This window comes from Rosa chinensis, chromosome 6 (genome assembly GCF_002994745.2).
Source record: "Rosa chinensis cultivar Old Blush chromosome 6, RchiOBHm-V2, whole genome shotgun sequence".
In the NCBI taxonomy this organism is placed as follows: Eukaryota; Viridiplantae; Streptophyta; class Magnoliopsida; order Rosales; family Rosaceae; genus Rosa; species Rosa chinensis.
Window position 1 is genome coordinate 681,065 of NC_037093.1, and position 18,634 is coordinate 699,698.

At 38.6% G+C, this 18,634-nt stretch overlaps 1 long non-coding RNA gene, 1 other non-coding gene and 2 pseudogenes across 5 annotated transcripts; 1 reads left to right on the forward strand and 3 right to left on the reverse strand.

Annotated features, from left to right (window-relative positions):
- Positions 1 to 809: 809 nt before the first annotated feature.
- On the reverse strand, positions 810 to 2,653 carry LOC112173662. Of its 4 annotated transcripts, none has more exons than XR_005802145.1 (5): positions 2,048 to 2,653; positions 1,834 to 1,877; positions 1,450 to 1,556; positions 1,147 to 1,202; positions 810 to 1,053 (listed from the first exon to the last, which is right to left on the reverse strand). It is a non-coding gene; the product is annotated as an uncharacterized LOC112173662 (long non-coding RNA). The 4 variants fall into 4 exon arrangements; XR_005802144.1 differs by lacking the exon at positions 1,834 to 1,877 and having other exon boundaries at positions 2,048 to 2,217; positions 2,332 to 2,614; XR_002925656.2 differs by lacking the exon at positions 1,834 to 1,877 and having other exon boundaries at positions 1,450 to 1,541; positions 2,048 to 2,647.
- A 2,533-nt stretch (positions 2,654 to 5,186) lies between these two features.
- On the reverse strand, positions 5,187 to 7,774 carry LOC112173658 (annotated as a pseudogene).
- Positions 7,775 to 9,195: 1,421 nt separating this feature from the next.
- Positions 9,196 to 9,289, forward strand: LOC112174960 (annotated as a pseudogene).
- Positions 9,290 to 15,420: 6,131 nt separating this feature from the next.
- LOC112174987 lies at positions 15,421 to 15,527 on the reverse strand. Its single transcript, XR_002926287.1, has one exon. It is a non-coding gene; the product is annotated as a small nucleolar RNA R71 (small nucleolar RNA).
- Positions 15,528 to 18,634: the final 3,107 nt, after the last annotated feature.

Sequence of the window (18,634 nt, forward strand, 5' to 3'; positions counted from 1 at the left end):
AAAGGAAGTCCCGTCTGGCCAATGATCCAAAACATACAAGGTGGCTCTTTGCCGACTGGCTGCCTGGCCGAGGTCTCTCTCACACCCTTGCTTAAACGCTCTTCTCTAACACCTCGATCAAATTAGCCAACCCCAACAAAATCCGGACATTCTCTTTGTGGGTCTAATCGCTGTGGGTATGGGCTTTTCATAGATAAAGGACAAGGAGGTTCCAAGGAATCTGACTCTACTCAACATTCCTTTTTGCAATCTAGGCTTTTCACCTAGCAGTACTTTGAAGCATGCGTCTTTCTTGCTCTTCATCCCCTAGCTGATGAGGCATATCAAGGTCACGCACCACACACTGTTGGGAGAAGGTCTCCATTTACAATTTATGTCAATCTTTGAGATATAATGATTTCAAGCTCCTTTGTATTCTGGACTCTGTTTGATCACTTTTCGTGTTGGTGTTGAATGACAGTAAAGAGATAAGAGGCTCCTTCTTGTGATGCTGACAAGCTTTGATAGAATAACAAATTACCACTAACTACACTACTGGACTAAAATTTACCATTAACAGGCCTCACTACACCAATAACGGGCTATAAAGACAATCAAGTTTCGCCACTAAAGAAGTATTAGGGACTAAATTACGTACAAATGCGTCCCTAAAAGTATGAGTGACGAACTGGTAATTCGTCTCTATTTCTTGCGTCTCTAAAAATTATTAGAGACAGCTGACTCCAACTATCCGTCTCTAATAGTATTAATATAATATGTATAAAAAATCTGCTTTTTATGTATAATACATAAAAAGCAGAAGAAAAAGCTGAACAAATGATGTATATTAACAACAAAATTAAAACTAATGATTTTATTTGTAATTTACAATAAGTTCAAGCGATTACACTCCCAGAACTAAAACATTATAAAGAGAGAACAAAAAATAACTAGATACTCTTCTTCACACTTCAGTGTAGCTGCAGCTTTCAACAAACAAGACCAGTGAACATATGAACTCTTTCAGTATTCTCAGGTTGCAGTGATTTTCCCTAGCCCAAGTTCCAGTATCATCTTTTCCCAAGCCATGGAAAAACAGAATAGGTTAATGCAATGATAGATACCTACTATGCCTAATAAAGCTAAATTAAAACACCTAATCCATACCTGGACAAAATGGGGTGTGAATTAAGTATAGATGCCCCCTTTATACTCGTTACCATCTGCAACTCCAAGAAAACAGATTAAGTTTGAAATTTGCTGATATCAGATAAGATAAAACCAATGTGAAAAACTTGACAATGAATAAAGCACCCAAATTACAGATAGCAGTGTGAATCTTGACAATGAATAAAACTATTTCTGGGAACAAAAAGCACACATTACAAACGCATGTCTATAGTTGTATACACACAAATAACAAATAAGTATTACTATTTATAACAAATTACTACTACAAGTCTACACTACCTGGAGATGTCACAATCTCTTTCAACTTGATGACATTGTCATGGTGCAGCTTCTTTATTGGTTTTCATGTCCCGTATGGCAGTTATAGGGATCTGGACAAAAAAAAACTACAAAAGGTTGCATATTTGATTATCAATCACATACTGATGGCATCTCTCTTAATTGAGTATAATTGGGCAGAGTAATGGAAACCCAATACTTCAGAAGAAATAAATGAGTAAGCTACAAGTGAAGGGCCAGCAGCACCAATACTTAAGCAAACTGATAAAATTACTGCCAAATCGAAACTCAAAAGCAACACAAGTTATTTACGTATCAGTGTGTTTGTATTCAAGCTACACTTATTAACAAAAGCTTCTGCCCTTTATATATAATAAAACATACCATGAGAGTAAAAGATAAGTTACGAAACCCAGCTTTAGCCATGTCTACAAAATATGACACAGCAAATAGATTAGACATTGTTTTAAATTACGCAACTTTACTCCTACCAATTGCTACTAAATGACGCAATTTTCATAAGCAATCAAAGGATTTGGGTTGTCATGATGCATCCACATATAAACATTTGAGGGAGAGAGGGGCAGGATATACATACTCCAATTGAAGAGGGACTTGGAGAACAGGAGCTGGGCCTATGGTCCGCACAATTGTTCTGAAGTTTCTCATCGCCATTGTTTATCGTAATTGATTGGTATCAATTCCTCCTCAATAATCTCAGCCAATCGATCATTTAGGATTCCCAGCAAACAAATACAAGTTTGCAACCTGCAATTCAAACCAAAGGCAACATACAACCAATCAATAGAAAACCCATCAAACCATAACCTAATTTCTACTCCGAACCATTAAATTTAACCTAAACAGCAAAATTGAACAAACCAATTGGGAATACTCGGAGAAATTTCCAATTCAAAAGCTTTCATCTAGAACAGGACGAAGATGAAGGATAGGGTTTGGGGTAGTTTTGATTCAGATATGGGAGGGTGTTGGCGGTTTTACGAAGGTAGTGGAGGCATGGCGACCTAGAAGACTCTGCAATCCGAGAGAGAGAGAGAGAGAGAGAGAGAGGGTAGATAACACACGGTCATTGTAAAATAAAAAAGACGGTAGAATTTTATTTTATCTTTTATTTACCCAATTCAAATGGTAGGACCCATAGCATTAGAGACTGAAGAACATCGCCTCTAACATTAATTTGTGGCGTAGTGGAGATTTCCACCAAAAACAGGGGGATTTGGCTTCTCTGGTTTTTGTTTGTGAAGAAGATTTGGCTTCACTGTTATAAATATAATTTGCTAGAAAAAAAACTGCAAGGGATGAACTTAAAGTGACTTTTTAATGTGGCATCATCTTGCCCTTAAAACTATATCTGATGGCTGTGAGTAAAATCCAAGCACATTATAGCATATCATATTCTAGCAGAGAAGCCAAGTTCCCCTTAGGGGATGTTTGGAATGATACAGAGAAATTAGAATGCACGAGAATGACACGCATAAATAAAGAAAATAGTCTAGATTTTTTAAGTTGCACCCAAAAAAAAATCTATAGCCTACTTACTAGTTACTACGTGATTGTTTATTTATCATAACCACTAATCGCATGATCAAGTATGACATAAATAATATTGACCCCAAAAAAAAAAGTAATTACAAGATCAAGAGTGATATCAATTGTGTACATTTATATGGACTAGTAAATTCTCAAGGCGAACCGATTTGTTTGGATGGAATCGACTAGCATGGTTTATTCATTGCTAATTGGTTCTACTCGCCGCCCATGTTGTTCTCAACTTATAAACCGTTTCTTGTTGTTGTGGTTAAGAGTTTTCTAGGGTCTAGAGTATCTTTTGTGTCAGCTAAAACGCTGAAACCATTAATCATTTGTCAATGAATTGTGTACGTTAACTGGTCATTCATCCTTCTATCATTCTTTTCTCATCTAAGAAGTCTCGTTGACTTACTGTAGAATTTGGGAGCAGAAACACAACTCCATTTTTCTATTTTTACTAGCTTCTCACATAGCATGAGAATGTAATACAATGTTGTTCTAAGACTTGAAGCACTTTTGAATGAATGAGGCTTCCTAATCTTAGTCGCATGCTCAAGAGCATATGCAATCTCAATTAGCTTAGGCTTTTGATTACATGCATAAAAATGCGAGTCATTATATCTAAAACACTATAAATAAGATAATCCTAAAATCAATTACTAATATTCTATTTTTATTTATTTTGTAGAAAATAATCGGAGTTGCAAAAAGGGATAAAATGAGGAGATATTGAAGGAAAATGAAGTTTTCGGACAAAATGACGAAATAGTTAACACAACTCAACTATGGTCAACGCCATTAAGGGAGCGGAATCCAGTCGCCTGTGATTAGACTTGTAAATGAATCGGATTTAGAGTGGATTGACCTAAATCCGAATCCATTTAGTAATAAAAAAAATTCAACCTGACCCGCTTTGTTAATCCAACGGATCGTTGATAGCTCAATCCAGATCTGTATCCGCTGGATTAACGTATACCCGATCCGCTAATCCGATCCGTTTATAATTACGAATATTTCTAAATTTTAAATAATAATATTAATTTTTTATCATGATACCTAATAAAATATAAAACAACATGAAGATTAATGCCAAAAGTTGAATTACATTATCAAAATATTCCCTAAAATGATAAACTAAGGTAAGTAAAATACTAAGTTTCCAAAGTATTCTTAATATTTTATATTTTTGAAAAATAGTAATATATTAATAAAAATAATATTTTATTATTATGAAAATGGATTGGATCATTAACGGATCAGATCAACCTAAATTCGTGTTTAATCTGTTAAATAAATGGATTGACAGATCCGGATAATTAACGTATCCAATTTTCAATCCAAACTCGTCCAATAACCACGAATCTGGAGCAGACCCGAATCAAAATCCAGTCCATTTATAGGTCTACCTACGATAGTATGTGTGGAAGCGCATTGAGAAGAGTGAAGAAAGAAAACGAAAAAGAAAAATAAAGAAAAAGAAAAGGACCATAAATGAAAAAAAAAAAGGAATTGTGTACGTTAATTAACTAGTCATTACTCTTTCTCTCATTCTTTTCTTATTTAACAAGTCTTATTGCCTTACTATAGAATTTGGGAGTAGATACATAACTCTATTTTTCTAGTAGTACTAGCTCCTCTCATAGCATGCTGCATTCTCCAAGTAATACAATGTTGTAAAACTTGAAGCTTTTGAATGAAGGAGGCTTCCTAATCTTAGTGGCTTGCTCAAGAGCATATGCAATCTCAATTAGTTTTAGCTCTTGATTACATGCATATAAATGCGTGTAATTATATCTAAAATATTATAAATAAGTTAATTTTAAAGTCAATTAATACGTAATTAATCTATTTTTATTTATTTTGTAGAAAATAAGTAGAATTGCGGAAAAAAGATAAAATGAGGTGATATTGGAGCAAAATGGAGTTTTCCGATAAAAGGATGAAATATTCAACGTGGATCAACCGTGGTCAACACATCAAGGGAGCGGAATCCAATCTCCTCAAATTGTATGAGTGAAAGTGCATTGAGAAGAGAGAAAGAAGAAGACGAAAAAGAAGTAGAAAGAAAAAGGAAAAGAAAAGAAAAGAAAAGAAAAAATGAATTCTGTATGTTAACTGCTCAATGGTCTTTCACCAATTCTTTTCTTATCTAACAAGTCTTATCGATTTACTATAGAATTTGTATATACTCAGAAGATCAGTTTTATACTCAATATTCAAAAAATTCAATACAAACAGATAACTTGATGTTGAGAATCAATGCAGTACTAATGCCCAAACCCTTATTCTTATCATTCAAATATCATCTGCAAAAATTCAATGCAAACAGATAACTTGATATTGAATCAAGTACTAATGCAGTACTAAACTACTAATGCCCGAACCCTTACTCTAATCACTTATGCAGTAGTATTGCACATTAGAGCTCTGACAGATAACTTGATGTTGAGAATCATCAGGCTAGAGGAGGCTTTCTCCTTATCTTAGTTGCTTGCTCAAAGGCATAGGCGATCTCAATCAGCTTTGGCTCTGAACCCTTGAGTCCCCCAAAGCAGATCCCAAAAGGATACTTTTTAGTGTTATGATATCCTGCCGGCACAACAACGCCCGGAAAACCACCAATTGCGAGGATACTAGAAGCACTGTTAGCATAAGCCACCAAGGCATCTAGGGCTCTAGGCTATGATCGGTCATCAACTTCTTGAACCCCTGTCTAGATAGTCTTTCTAAATTTGACAATGCCTCCTGCTCTTTTGGTCCCATCCCATTAGTCTTCTCAGCTAATTCGAAGACATCTTGCCCATATTCATTGATATTTTCCTGTGAATGACAACCAAATGTCTGTGTTTTAGTTCATCATTTTATCAGAAAATGGTGAAAAGATATTTTTAGAATCACACCAATTTTTATTAGTATTAATGGTACATTATGTATTAAACTAATGAGATGCATTATGAACTACTATTATGCACTAAATTTCCTAAACAGTCAATTTTAGAACTTAAAAGCATGAGCAAAGAGGTCGTGACCAGATACACTCACCACCTTTGAATGATTCTTGTTGAACTCTATCACCTCCCTTAAGGACTTCACTGGAGATTTTACTAGGTCACTTAGGTACTCATTCAAGGCTATTTTGAATTCAGCTAATATAGCATCAAATTCTCCACTTGAATGAGAATCCAGAACATCTTCAATATTGGCTATTTCAAGATTGTCAACCAAAATTGCACCTTGTTTCCTACACATAACAAGTATGGTATACCAAACATGTTTAGAGAAACAGAAATTAAACAACTATTAAATCCTAAATTGCACAAAAAAGGAGGTACTCTATCTATTGTACCTCAGTGTGGTAAAATGCTGCACAAAAGTTTGTTTCAGAAAAGCATCGTCCTTGATTGAATCAAATAACATATTTACTATCCCCAGTCTCTTTCCTTTGAGGCCATTATGCTTGAGAAACTGTCCATAGCCACCCACTGGGATGTACTTTGATGCTTCACTTGTTGCATTATCATTCCTATCAATGCCAACAATGATATCAAGGACGTGAACAGCATCCGCTACAGTCCTACAAATCGGCCTGTTCCAAACAACATAGTAAGAACCAAGGCCATAAACAGCTCAAGTGTTACCATTGAAAATTTGTTTGGCTTTAACTAAAAGCATTGTGAATATTGATTCACACACCCAACTGTGTCCTGTCTTGGACTGATTGGTATGACTCCTGCTCAACTAGTGAGACCAACAGTGGGTTTGATGCCCACCACAGAGTTAAAGCTAGCCGGACAGATAATGGAGCTGTCAGTTTCCGTCCCTAATGTCACAGAAACCATATTAGCAGCTACTGATATTGCAGGTCCACTACTTGATCCACAAACTTCCACCGATGAATTGTAAGGATTCTGCATCCACATCATGGGGAATTAAAACTTGTAATAGGTGTTTGATTATAGACTTGTACTACATTTTGTTGCTGAATCGAGAAATGAAATCATGAAATAGAATTAGTGAATTATTTGATACTCATGGTAGCACTAGCTCCACACCATATGTCATATATTCCCTGCAAGCACTGCTTTGCTAAAACAAGTCATAATCCTCATAAAGCAAAACTCCTATATCAGTTTAAAATATATAAATGTACGAACAGTTATTCATATAATCAATGGTCAAAGTGATAATAATGGTGACTACAATGTTAATAATTTATCCCGCTAAGAAACTGATAATGTATGTACCTTTAACTCACCATCCCTTGGGAACCTCTGGCGCTCCATCCAGAAGGTGCTAGGAATGACCTGAAATGGCACCATTCACTCAAGCTAGCCTTCCCTAAAATGATAGCTCCAGACCTCCTTAGCTTAGAAACAACAGCTGCATCTCGAGGAACAATGGACCCCAACAATGCAAACGATCCAGCTGTGGTATTGAGTTTGTCCTTGGTTGGTATGGTATCCTTGAGCAGAATAGGAATGCCATGAAGCTTAGGCAGTGTGTGGTTGCATTCTCTGCGTTGTTTGTCAGCTATATCAGCTTGGGATAAAGCATCAGGGTTCACCTCTATCACAGCCCTAAGGTTTTTGTTCAGTTTTTGAACCAGGTAGAACAGAACGAGTTGCCTTGAGGTCAGAGTGTTGAGCTTGAAAGCAAGCTGGAGATCATCAACAGTAGCTTCTTCAATTGTGATTTTGGGCCTTTTGGCTGTGAGTGTTTCTGAGCCATATATGATAGAATGCAAATTAGAAGCAAAAACGAGAGGAGAAGATAGTTAGCCATGGATGATAATGGCAGTAATGGAGTGCCATACTGCCAGTGACCAACAACCCAAGAATTTGAGTTGATCAACGGAGTTTTGGCCATAATGGATTTGGATCCTCTCCTCAGCTAAGCTCTCTGCTGAGCTACCTATGCTTTAAAGGAGATGGTGACACGTGTATATGTGTCACCAGTATTGGATTTGAAAATGCAAGAGTACATCGAAAAGGGACAGAGAGAGAGAGAGAGAGGTAAAGAGAAGATGAGAACAGGACAGAGAGATTGTTTTAAGTTTTCAAAGAACAGATGAGAGAGAAGGTGCTGAGGTTCTCAATTCGAGAGAAAAAGTTGAAGACAGAGGTAAGATTGGAAATACAGCTCTAACATTTTTCTCCAAAACGTCGACAAAGCTACAACCTTTGATCATCTCGGCAAAACTATAACAATAGAAGAGTTTAGTATATATAGTTTTCACTTTCGAAATAAAATCATACTAAACGATCATGAAAAATCACAGTCGCTAGGCTTTGCCTAATCAGTTATGAAGTTATCTTATACTAAAATGGAAGAGTCAAACCAAATTAACCTCTCGAGTATGGAAGAGGCAAGAAAAAAGTAAATAACAAAGATGCAAAAGAAAAAGAAAGCAGAGATGACAACTTTTGTGTTCAAGGTTTCTGCTTTCTTTCTTTATATGAAATTTACTGCACTATGTTGATTCAGATTCAAGAGATATCATCATAGAAACAAGTAGAGATTGGAGGACTTATCCGATCATAGAGCAAATTAGGAGGAGGTGCTCTGTTTTCGCTGAGTGAAGCTGGGACGGTGGATCTTTTGCGGTGGGCTAATCAGCCACCACCATCCATGATTCAGGTTCTGAGAAACGATGGGCTACCTTGCCCTCAGGCGGTGGAGCTATGAACTGGAGGCGGAGAGTTTTTTTTTATTTCTGGACTCCAGTTTAGTTGGAAACGAACTTTGGCTTTTGCCAGGTACTTTTATCTCAATACCAAAAAAAAAAAAAAACAAATAATAAAAAAAATTTAGAGTTGACAATTTTTATGTTCAAGGTTTCTGCTTTCTTCCTTACATGAATTTTACTGCACTATTCCAAGCACTTGCCCTGTTTTCTTAGTGTAGTGGTAAAATCTTTCTTCCAAGTACTTCTGGGAATCGAAATCAAGCTCCCATTTTGTTGGAAAGGAAATATCGTGAGTGGCTCACACCCAATTGAATTGAGGTTTTGTGATTAAAACTCAACACTTAATGAGTGGTTAAGTTAGGATAATCTCGGTACAATAATAAGCCACAGGCCACACTTGTCGTTGTTTAACACATTTCAACCGTTGAATGAGTCTCTTCACCAAGGGGCGTAACTAAGTCAAGGGCTGGTTGGGCTGGGCTATAGCCCAACCCAAGTTTCGGTCGAAAATCTCTTAGGAGATGTTTGGAATGATACAAAGATGATTAGCATGGCTTTTACACGAGAATGACACGCATAAATAAAGAAATAGTCAAGACTTTTAATTGCACAAAAAAAAAAAAATTCATAGCCTGTTGTAAGGAAACAAGAATTGAGAGGAATTTGTTGTGTATTCTCATTGATAATAGGGAATTACAATGCATAGAATCTCAATCATACAAGGAAAGTAATCGTACATTGAATAGGAATCTAAATCCTTCTAATTTAACCCTATTACCACTAGAGCAAGTAACCTAGAGTTTGGACCAAACACAAATTAGGGTTTACTTGAACACTCCCCCTTGTGTTGCCCAAACGCGGTGCTTTTCTCGTTGCCTTGTTAAAAACCTTGCCAAGTAACAAAAACCCAGTGGGACAAAAATAACCTCAGTCGAAGGGGAAAAAGAGCACAACACACCCTTCACGTTTCAAGGTGAATATGTAGACATCTCCCCCTGATGTCTGCGTCTCCCCTTGATGACTACGATCATGGGAGTTTTGATAATTTCGGCAAGCCAATTCTTGCCACATGTTTCTCGAACGTGGATTTGGGCAATGACTTAGTAAACAAGTCTGCCACATTATCCTCAGATCGAAGTTCACTTTGGTATTTGAGGAGAATCTGTTGTTGCTGATTATGTTAGGTGTTGTCACTTTTGATGTAGTCTTGCTTCATTTGTTCAAAACGAACATCATTATCTTAAATGCTCGTAGGCTCATCTTGTGGTAGACTTCAAACCACAATTGTTCCAACATGCGTGATTATGGATCCAATCCATAAACATTCACGAACCACTTCGTGAAGAGCAATAATCTCTGCATGGTTCGAAGATATAGCGACTACGGTCTGTTCTGTAGACCTCCAAGATATCACGGTCTTTTCTCATGGTGAACACTTAACTAGTTTGGGAGCAACCTTTGTGTGGGTCAGAGAGGTACCCAACATCAGCAAAACCTTCCAAAATACTTATATCGTTTTGGGATGGGGAAAGAGAACGCAGGCCAGCATTGGCGACGTTTCTGGTGTGTGATGGGTCTGAATCCATCTTCTCTCTGTAGGGATAGAACAAGCCCATATCAATCGTACATCTCAAGTACTGAAAAATATCTTTTACACCAATCAAAATGGCGTCGCATTGGCGCAAAGCTACACGTTAGCTAACAAGTTCACTGCAAACGAGATGTCTGGTCATGTGCATTGAGCTAAGTACAATAATGCGCCTATTGTACTCAAGTAAGGCACTTCTGCCTCTAGCACATCTTCGTCATCATCCTTGAAGAGGATCCTTTTCAGGATCAAGACTAAGGACGATCATGGGGGTGCTTGAAGGTTTGACCTTGTCAAAATGCCTAAGCATCTATCAACACAATGCTCAAGTTCCAAACCGAGATATAATCGTGTTATCCCAAAATCCTCCATCTCAAACTCGGATTTGAAGTGTTCAGCGGTTTCCCTTAACTCTTTAAGGGCTTCTAATGAAGATCATGTCCAACATGAACCGCGATGGAATCCGAAACTTGTTATGGAAACGCGTAGGCATATCCCTTCCCAATCAAGTAGTCATTTTAGCGAGCGTTTTAACCTCTTGTAAACGCGCTCCGTGGTCTAGAGCCACTTGACTTGGGTAAATGAAGTTCACCATGAACCTTCATGTATATTCCGTATCTAGATCCTTATAGAGATACGTAGTGACCACATTTGTAAGCTGTATGTTCTGTTATTCGGAAACTACCAAACTGACAGGGTAGTGGAGTGCAATGACATCCATTACGAGAGAATATGTCCCATCGTAGTCGATTCCAGGGCGTTTTGTGAGAAGCCTTGCGCCATAAGGCGAGATTGCCATCTCTTTTTCTCATCACACTTCTTAACGAAGACCCATTAGTCAATAGGTTTTATGTTAGGAGGTGTTGCCATTACTGGCTCGAAAACCTTCCTCTTCGTTAGAGAATCCAACTTAACCTGGATCGCATCTTTCCATTTAGGCCAAATTTCTCTACGTTGGCATTCATTCATCAAATGAGCGTGGTTCGATATCATTGGACTCAACAAACTCATGCGCGACTACATCATCAATTATGATGGAGTTTCTATCCCACGTCTCATGTACACTAGTGTAATTTTCATAGAGCTTTATATTCTCAGGAATAGGTTCTGACGTTGAGGCGTCCCCCAACGATAACTATAATCTGTAAGATTCTCATGAGACAGATTTTAAGCCTTGATGATCAAAGGATTGGAATGTGCCAAAGTATCCTTCGAACTCACGGGCTTCCCACGCATCCTAGCTGGGGCCATGGCCTGTAACACCAGAGTGTCACTCTCTTTGGCGTTGGCCCCATGCCTACCTCCGTGTAGGATGGCGCTACGTCCTCTCATAGGGACGTCCTTCCTTGCAGGCTTGTTTGCAGCATATTTGTGTGATCTCGTCACTTTAACAGGGATCGAGATGAGACATAGTGGGGACAGGCCACGACAATCCATGTCGTTCCTGCTGAACATCCGTGTTCTTATCTCCCCCTAATGACGGGAAGACTGTCTCATCAAAGTGACAATCCGCAAATCTAGTGGTAATGAGATCGCCTTGCTAGGGCATTAAATGGCGGACGATTGTTGGAGTCTCAAATCCAACGTAGTTGCCCATTCGTCTGTAAGGACCCATCATAGAGCGCTGTGAAGGCGCAATTGGCACATAAATGGCTCACTCAAATATGCGTAAGTACGATACTTGTACCCAGTCACTAGCTGTAACGCAGAGGTACATTGAGTGGCGGTGGGTCGTAGACGAATTAGCATAGCTGCATGAGATATTGCATCACCCCAAGCGGATATAAGGAGATTGGTGCGCATTACCAATGTCCGGACTATCATCGCAGTCGTTTCCGCAGGACCATTTGGGTGTGTACATGGGAACATGATGTCCAACATTAGTCCCATTGCAATATCCATTGAAAGTCTTTCGATGTAAACGCTCTAGCATAGTCAAATTCAATTGACTGAATAGGGTGATCTGGGGAGTGAGCCCGTTGTCATATGATATGTGCTAGGAGTGTAGCATAATGATAGGAGCATAAATGCGACGAATATAGTGTGAAATCCCTTACACTTTTCTTAGCTATTTCCTTTAAAAAGTCAGTTTTAACTTTGTTTTCTTTTTAGGTAGTTCGTGAAGTGATTCAAGAGAAATAAGAGCTGAAAGGGAGCAACGAAGCCATGAAACATGAAGTACTGATGCAGAGGACCAAGTTTGATCAACCATTTGGCCAGAAATTACAAGGAAAGTCCACGGAATTCATTGTGCAAAACAGTTGCTGCAAAGCAGAAAACTGCAGTTTCAGAATCAGCTTTCTGGGAACGGTTTTGAGGAGAAATTATTGCATCATTCCAGCTTCACATTTGAAGAAAGGACCAGTGATCCTTGAAGACATGATGTTATACTTCAACTACAGCCAAAGAACAGGTCAAAATCATCAACGAGGCAGTAGGAAATCAAAGTCGAAGTATGCTTCCCGATAAGGCAGAAACTGTCAGCTTTTCACGAAGCTTTTTGAGAGATCTTTTCCGGCGATTTTCTTGGAGTTTTTCCAGAAGGTTATCGATCATTCTAGATGATATGATGTCATAGAACACGTGGGAGTCAAGAACCATCCAGAAACTTGTCAAGACGAAGTCGTTCCTTGTCCAAGAAGGAAGCTTCAGAGTAAGAAATCGAAACCTAGTCGAAACAGGACTGTTTGGCAGAAATCTTTTGTGGACGAATTTTGGGGGCATTTTTGGAAGGTTATTGCTGCTGCAAACATGAAGGAGAGTCCTAGAATGATTCCTCAAGATTTTGGGAAGATTACTAAGGCTTGAAAATCATTTAATTATGCACCAAGTAGAGTGATCCTCAAGCAATTAGGAGAGGTTTTCAAAGCAGAATTGGGAAAGGAAACTAGGGCTGTGTATTCTATATATATAGAGCAGTATAACACGTTGAGACACACCATCCTACAGCGCCGCTTCTGCTCCCAAAACCCTAGCACACAAAGTCTAAAATTCCCAAGTCTTCAAGAAGGAAAACCGTGCACATCACCATCCATCTCCATCAAGCTCCTGCCGTGCCCCATCTTGAAGGATTGCCTGCATCTAAGGCTGCCTAAAAGTGAATTCGTGGCTCTCATACTCTGCTCTTTACGGTTTTTATCCTCTTGTAATCGATTACTCATGCTTTTAATTGTTGAATTTAAGACCATGTGTGGCTAGTTATTTTTGTTAGGGTCAAGGTTTGAAGCCCCAATTATGTAGAACATATGTTTGTTTAAATTTAGTTTCTTGATCTTTGGTGTGGATTGGTTGTTTATCTCTGATTGATTGAAAACTTTTGCATGTGTATGTTTTATGGTCGCGAACATAGGATTTATGCATGTAATTGGAGCTAGGTTTAGAAAATAATTCACCTAATCGTTTTGTTTTCTAATCCACAAGTATGCAAGGCTTTGAACAAAAGTTGATGTTTTAAACAACTAGAAGAGCATGCTAGGTAGGCGTTCCACACTAGACTGCAACTCTATAATCAATCGTTTCCATGAGATCTTAATGCTTCAAATGTGTTGACACTATATGTGTTGTTGATAGGATAGCGTTCTATACCTTGATTGCATGTTTGATAGGCTTAGCTATTGTGCATTCACGTAGACTAAGTATTTAGGGAAACATTAATAAGGGACATGATCTGCTCCGACTTGTTTCTTGGTTGATTTCTGTTCACACCTTAGTAATTGAAACTAGGTTAACTTAACATTGTTCGAAAATAATTGGTGGTGGATTTCCGAGTCTCTAACATCTTCTCCATATTTTTTTAACTTAAAATCGAAATTGCTTCCTTTGTTTTCCTTTAATTTTCGTAAACCCTAAAACCCCAAAACATTTCTTCTTCTTTTCTTCTTTTATTTCGTTGTTTTCTCTCTTCTTTTCCCTATTCTGCGTTTTGCTCTTTTAGTTAGTTTTCTTTGTTTGTTTAATTTGTGTTCTTTGTTAGTTTAGCTTAGTTTAACTTTTCTTTGTGATTAATTGGTTACCCTCAATCTCTGGCATCGAACGATCCTTGCTTACTCTATATTGCTAACGACTACATCTTGCAGGGTTAAATTGAGCGCTTGTTTTTAGCGTATCAATTTTTGGCGCCGCGTCGCCGGGGATTGAAAAATACTTATTTTTCACAATTTTAATTTTTAGTTTAATTCAAGTTTCGGTTAGAAGTTGTAAATCATACTTGAATAGTTTTGGAATTCTTGTTTTTAACGTTGACTCTATCTCTACGTCCTCTAGGCGCATCTTATTACAACACGATGTCTAGGATTGGTCTGGATACGAGAAGTGTTTTCAAGTGAGCTTTGTCTCCACCAAAATCGTTCCTTACCTACCTGGTCGTGTTGGAAAGGAGTTACCGAACGACGTAGAGAGAAAGTTTTTGTTAACGATTAGAATTCTATTTCTTTTCTAACTTGATTTACGAGTTCTAGTTGAAATAAAATTTGTTTTGTGTTAGTTTTTCATAATTTCGTCCCTTACATTTATTTCCCCTTGTTTTTCGTTTTTTTTCTTAGGGTTCTAACGCCATTCTTGTTTGTTCCTCAGGCACTTCAACTCGTTTATGCATACAAGGAAAAATCCAAAAGGCGAGCTTGTTCCTTTTGATCCTGAACTTCTGAAAACAATTCGAAGCAAAAACAAGTTGAAGGAAGCAAGCTCGTCTTCACCAAAAGAAGAAGAAGAAGTGTACGACATCTCATCACTCTTTCAAGAGCAAGTTTCAACGCCAACACCTCCACCAATGGCTCTCACCATTAGGCAACTTTCAACTTCTGTGATTCCACCAGGTGGTGTCCCCACTTGTATAACCTACCCTGATGCAGTTGAAGGAGCAACAGCTGACTTTGAGTTGAAGTCTGGGCTACTTCATCGTCTTCCTACATTCCATGGACACTCTATGGAAGATCCCAATCAGCATTTAATGGAGTTTCAGTTCATTTGCACAAGCATGAAGCCACAAGGAGCTGATGAGCAAATCTTGAAGTTGAAAGCCTTCCCATTTTCGTTGGCTGACAAGGCAAAGCAATGGCTTTATGAGTTGCCAAGTGGACGCATCACATCTTGGGCAGACATGATGAAAGCATTTTTGGAAAAATATTTCCCTACATCTCGGATCATCATGCTTAGGAAGAAGATAAGTGGAATTCAACAAGGGCAAGATGAGTCCTATGCAGAGTATTATGAAAGGTTCAAAACTCTCATCACTCAATGCCCTCAACATGGCATGAAGAATGAGACCTTGCTCACTTGCTTCTATGATGGTCTCACCAACTTGGAAAGAGATATGCTCGATGCAGCTTCAGGAGGATCATTTGTTGACAAGGAACCTGCAGCTGGAATGATCTTAATTGAGAATAGGGCCCTGAATCAACAACAATATGGCGGTTCCAAGCCCACCCATACACGTGAAAAAGTTAATGAGGTAAGTACATTGGTTCAATTGGAAGATAAAATTAACAGGCTTACTTCTATTGTTTCTCAGGGAATGAAGGGACAAGTTATGGTATGTGGAGTGTGCTCAATGCAAGGGCATATGTCTGATCAATGCCCTCAACTCATGGAAGGAGGAAACTTTGAAGGTGTCAACGCCCTAGGGTTCCAACAAGGGTACCAACGTCCAAGGAATGACCCATATTCTAACACCTACAACCCTGGATGGAGGGATCACCCCAATTTTCGTTGGAAGGACAATGAAAACGCCCAACCAGCTTCTCAAGCCTTCAATCAACGTCCTCCAGGCTTCTTCCCAAAGCCACAGGCTCCTCTAAACTCTAATCCTTCGAATTCTTCATCTTCTTCTTCTAATAACTATGATGAGATTATAAAAACTTTAACTGTTTCTACTCAGACTTTGTTGCAGAACCAAAATCAAATGCAAAATCAAACCAACAATTTGATGCAAGGTCAGAATCTCATGCAAAAGAGGATGGACGCAATGGAGAAACAGCTTGGTCACGTGGTTGATTTTATGACAAAAGGCCCTGAAGGTGGTAAGCTGCCAAGTAATACTATTCCAAATCCAAAGGGGGGCTTTGAATCTGCCAATGCCATCACCACTAGAAGTGGAAGGATCATCAATGACGTCCCCAAGGCACAAATGAACACCACAGTGCACATTGATGAAGAACAGGAAACACCAATTTCGAAGAGGAAGGAAAACAATGGCCCAGCGACTTCCAGGATTGAAACTGACTTAGCAATCCCAGACCCTGCTACGTCCAGGATTGAAGGCTCATTGCAATCCCCAACAAAACCAGAAACCAAAGGTAAAGTGTCTAACTCTTCAATCCCGGTTAATACTAATGCTTTCCTTTCTCCTATGCCTTTTCCTCGCAGATTTGCTAAGTCCAAACAAGAAGAAAGCGACATGGCTGTTTTGGATACCTTTAAAAAGGTGCAAGTCAACATTCCCCTTCTTGAAGCTATAAAGCAAGTGCCCAAATATGCAAAATTTTTGAAGGAACTTTGTACAACAAGAAGGAGAATTCGAGAAAAGGAGGTTGTGAAGGTGAATGAGAATGTCTCAGCTGTTATTCAAAGGAAACTTCCCCCAAAATGCAAAGATCCTGGAAGCTTCACCATTCCTTGCGTTATTGGTAACACTAGATTTGAGAATGCCATGTTAGATCTAGGTGCATCTATAAATGTTATGCCTTATTCTGTTTATGCATCTTTAGGTCTAGGTACACTTAAAACTGATAACGTAATTATTCAATTGGCGGATAGATCTAAGGCCTTTCCGAAAGGATTGTTGGAAGATGTGCTTGTGCAGGTTAATCACTTGATCTTTCCCGCGGATTTTTATATCTTGGACATGGAGGAATCCACCATAAACCCAACGCCACTTTTGTTGGGTAGACCTTTCATGCGGACTGCTAGGACAAAAATTGACGTCTATGCTGGCTCTCTAACCATGGAATTTGATGGAGATGTGATAGGATTCAACATCTTTGAGGCTATGAGGTATCCAATTGAATTTGATTCATGTTTTTCTATTGACATACTTGATACTCTTGCACAGAAGGTTTTGGAAGCAATAAGAGAAGATACGTTGATCACAACCATTGAGCAAGGCGTTGGTTACACCCATGATGGCGTCATAATTCCCATGAAGAAACTTCAGGAAACGTTGGACCCTCAAATATTTGAGGACGTTTCTTCCGTTGAAACTCATCTACGTTATGAAGGTAAACCTCCTTCCCCTTTGTCAATTCAGTTATCTACTAATAAACCTCTTCCTTCAGTGATTCAGGCCCCTACACTTGAACTCAAACCATTACCGGATCATTTGAAGTATGTTTATTTGGGAGATGACAAAACATTGCCTGTCATAGTCTCATCCAAGTTGACGCCATCTCAAGAAGAAGAACTTGTTAAAGTGCTAAAGAAACACAAGACTGCAATTGGATGGACATTAGCTGACATCAAGGGAATAAGCCCCACCACTTGTGTGCATCGAATTCTTCTTGAGGAGGGTGCCAAACCAACTAGAGAGGCTCAACGTCGTCTTAACCCTCCAATGATGGAAGTTGTGAAAAAGGAAGTCATCAAATTGCTCGATTGTGGCGTCATATACCCTATTTCAGACAGTAAATGGGTCTCACCAGTCCAAGTTGTGCCAAAGAAATCCGGAATTACGGTCGTGAAGAATGAAGAGAATGAACTTGTGCCCCAAAGAACCGTGACTGGCCATAGAGTCTGCATCGATTATAGGAAGCTTAACGCCACCACCAGGAAAGACCACTTCCCTTTACCCTTCATCGATCAAATGCTTGAAAGGTTAGCTGGTCATTCTTTTTATTGTTTCCTTGATGGTTATTCTGGTTATAATCAAATATGCATAGCTCAAGAGGATCAAGAGAAAACAACTTTCACTTGTCCTTTTGGCACTTTTGCTTACCGTCGAATGCCATTTGGACTTTGCAATGCCCCAGGTACGTTTCAAAGATGCATGCTCAGTATTTTTTCTGATTATATTGAGAAAATAATTGAAGTTTTCATGGATGATTTTAGTGTTTTTGGTGATAGCTTCGAAAATTGCTTAGGAAACCTAGAATTAATCTTGAAACGTTGCATTGAAACTAACCTTGTTTTAAATTGGGAAAAATGTCACTTCATGGTTGCTCAAGGTATTGTTCTAGGGCATATTGTTTCTTCTAGGGGAATAGAAGTAGATAAAGCTAAAGTTGATCTTGTTCGCTACTTACCCTCCCCCACTTCTGTGAGAGAGGTTCGTTCTTTTCTTGGACATGCAGGATTTTACAGACGCTTTATCAAGGACTTCTCCAAAATTGCAAGACCCCTATGTCGACTTTTGCAAAAGGAGGTGACGT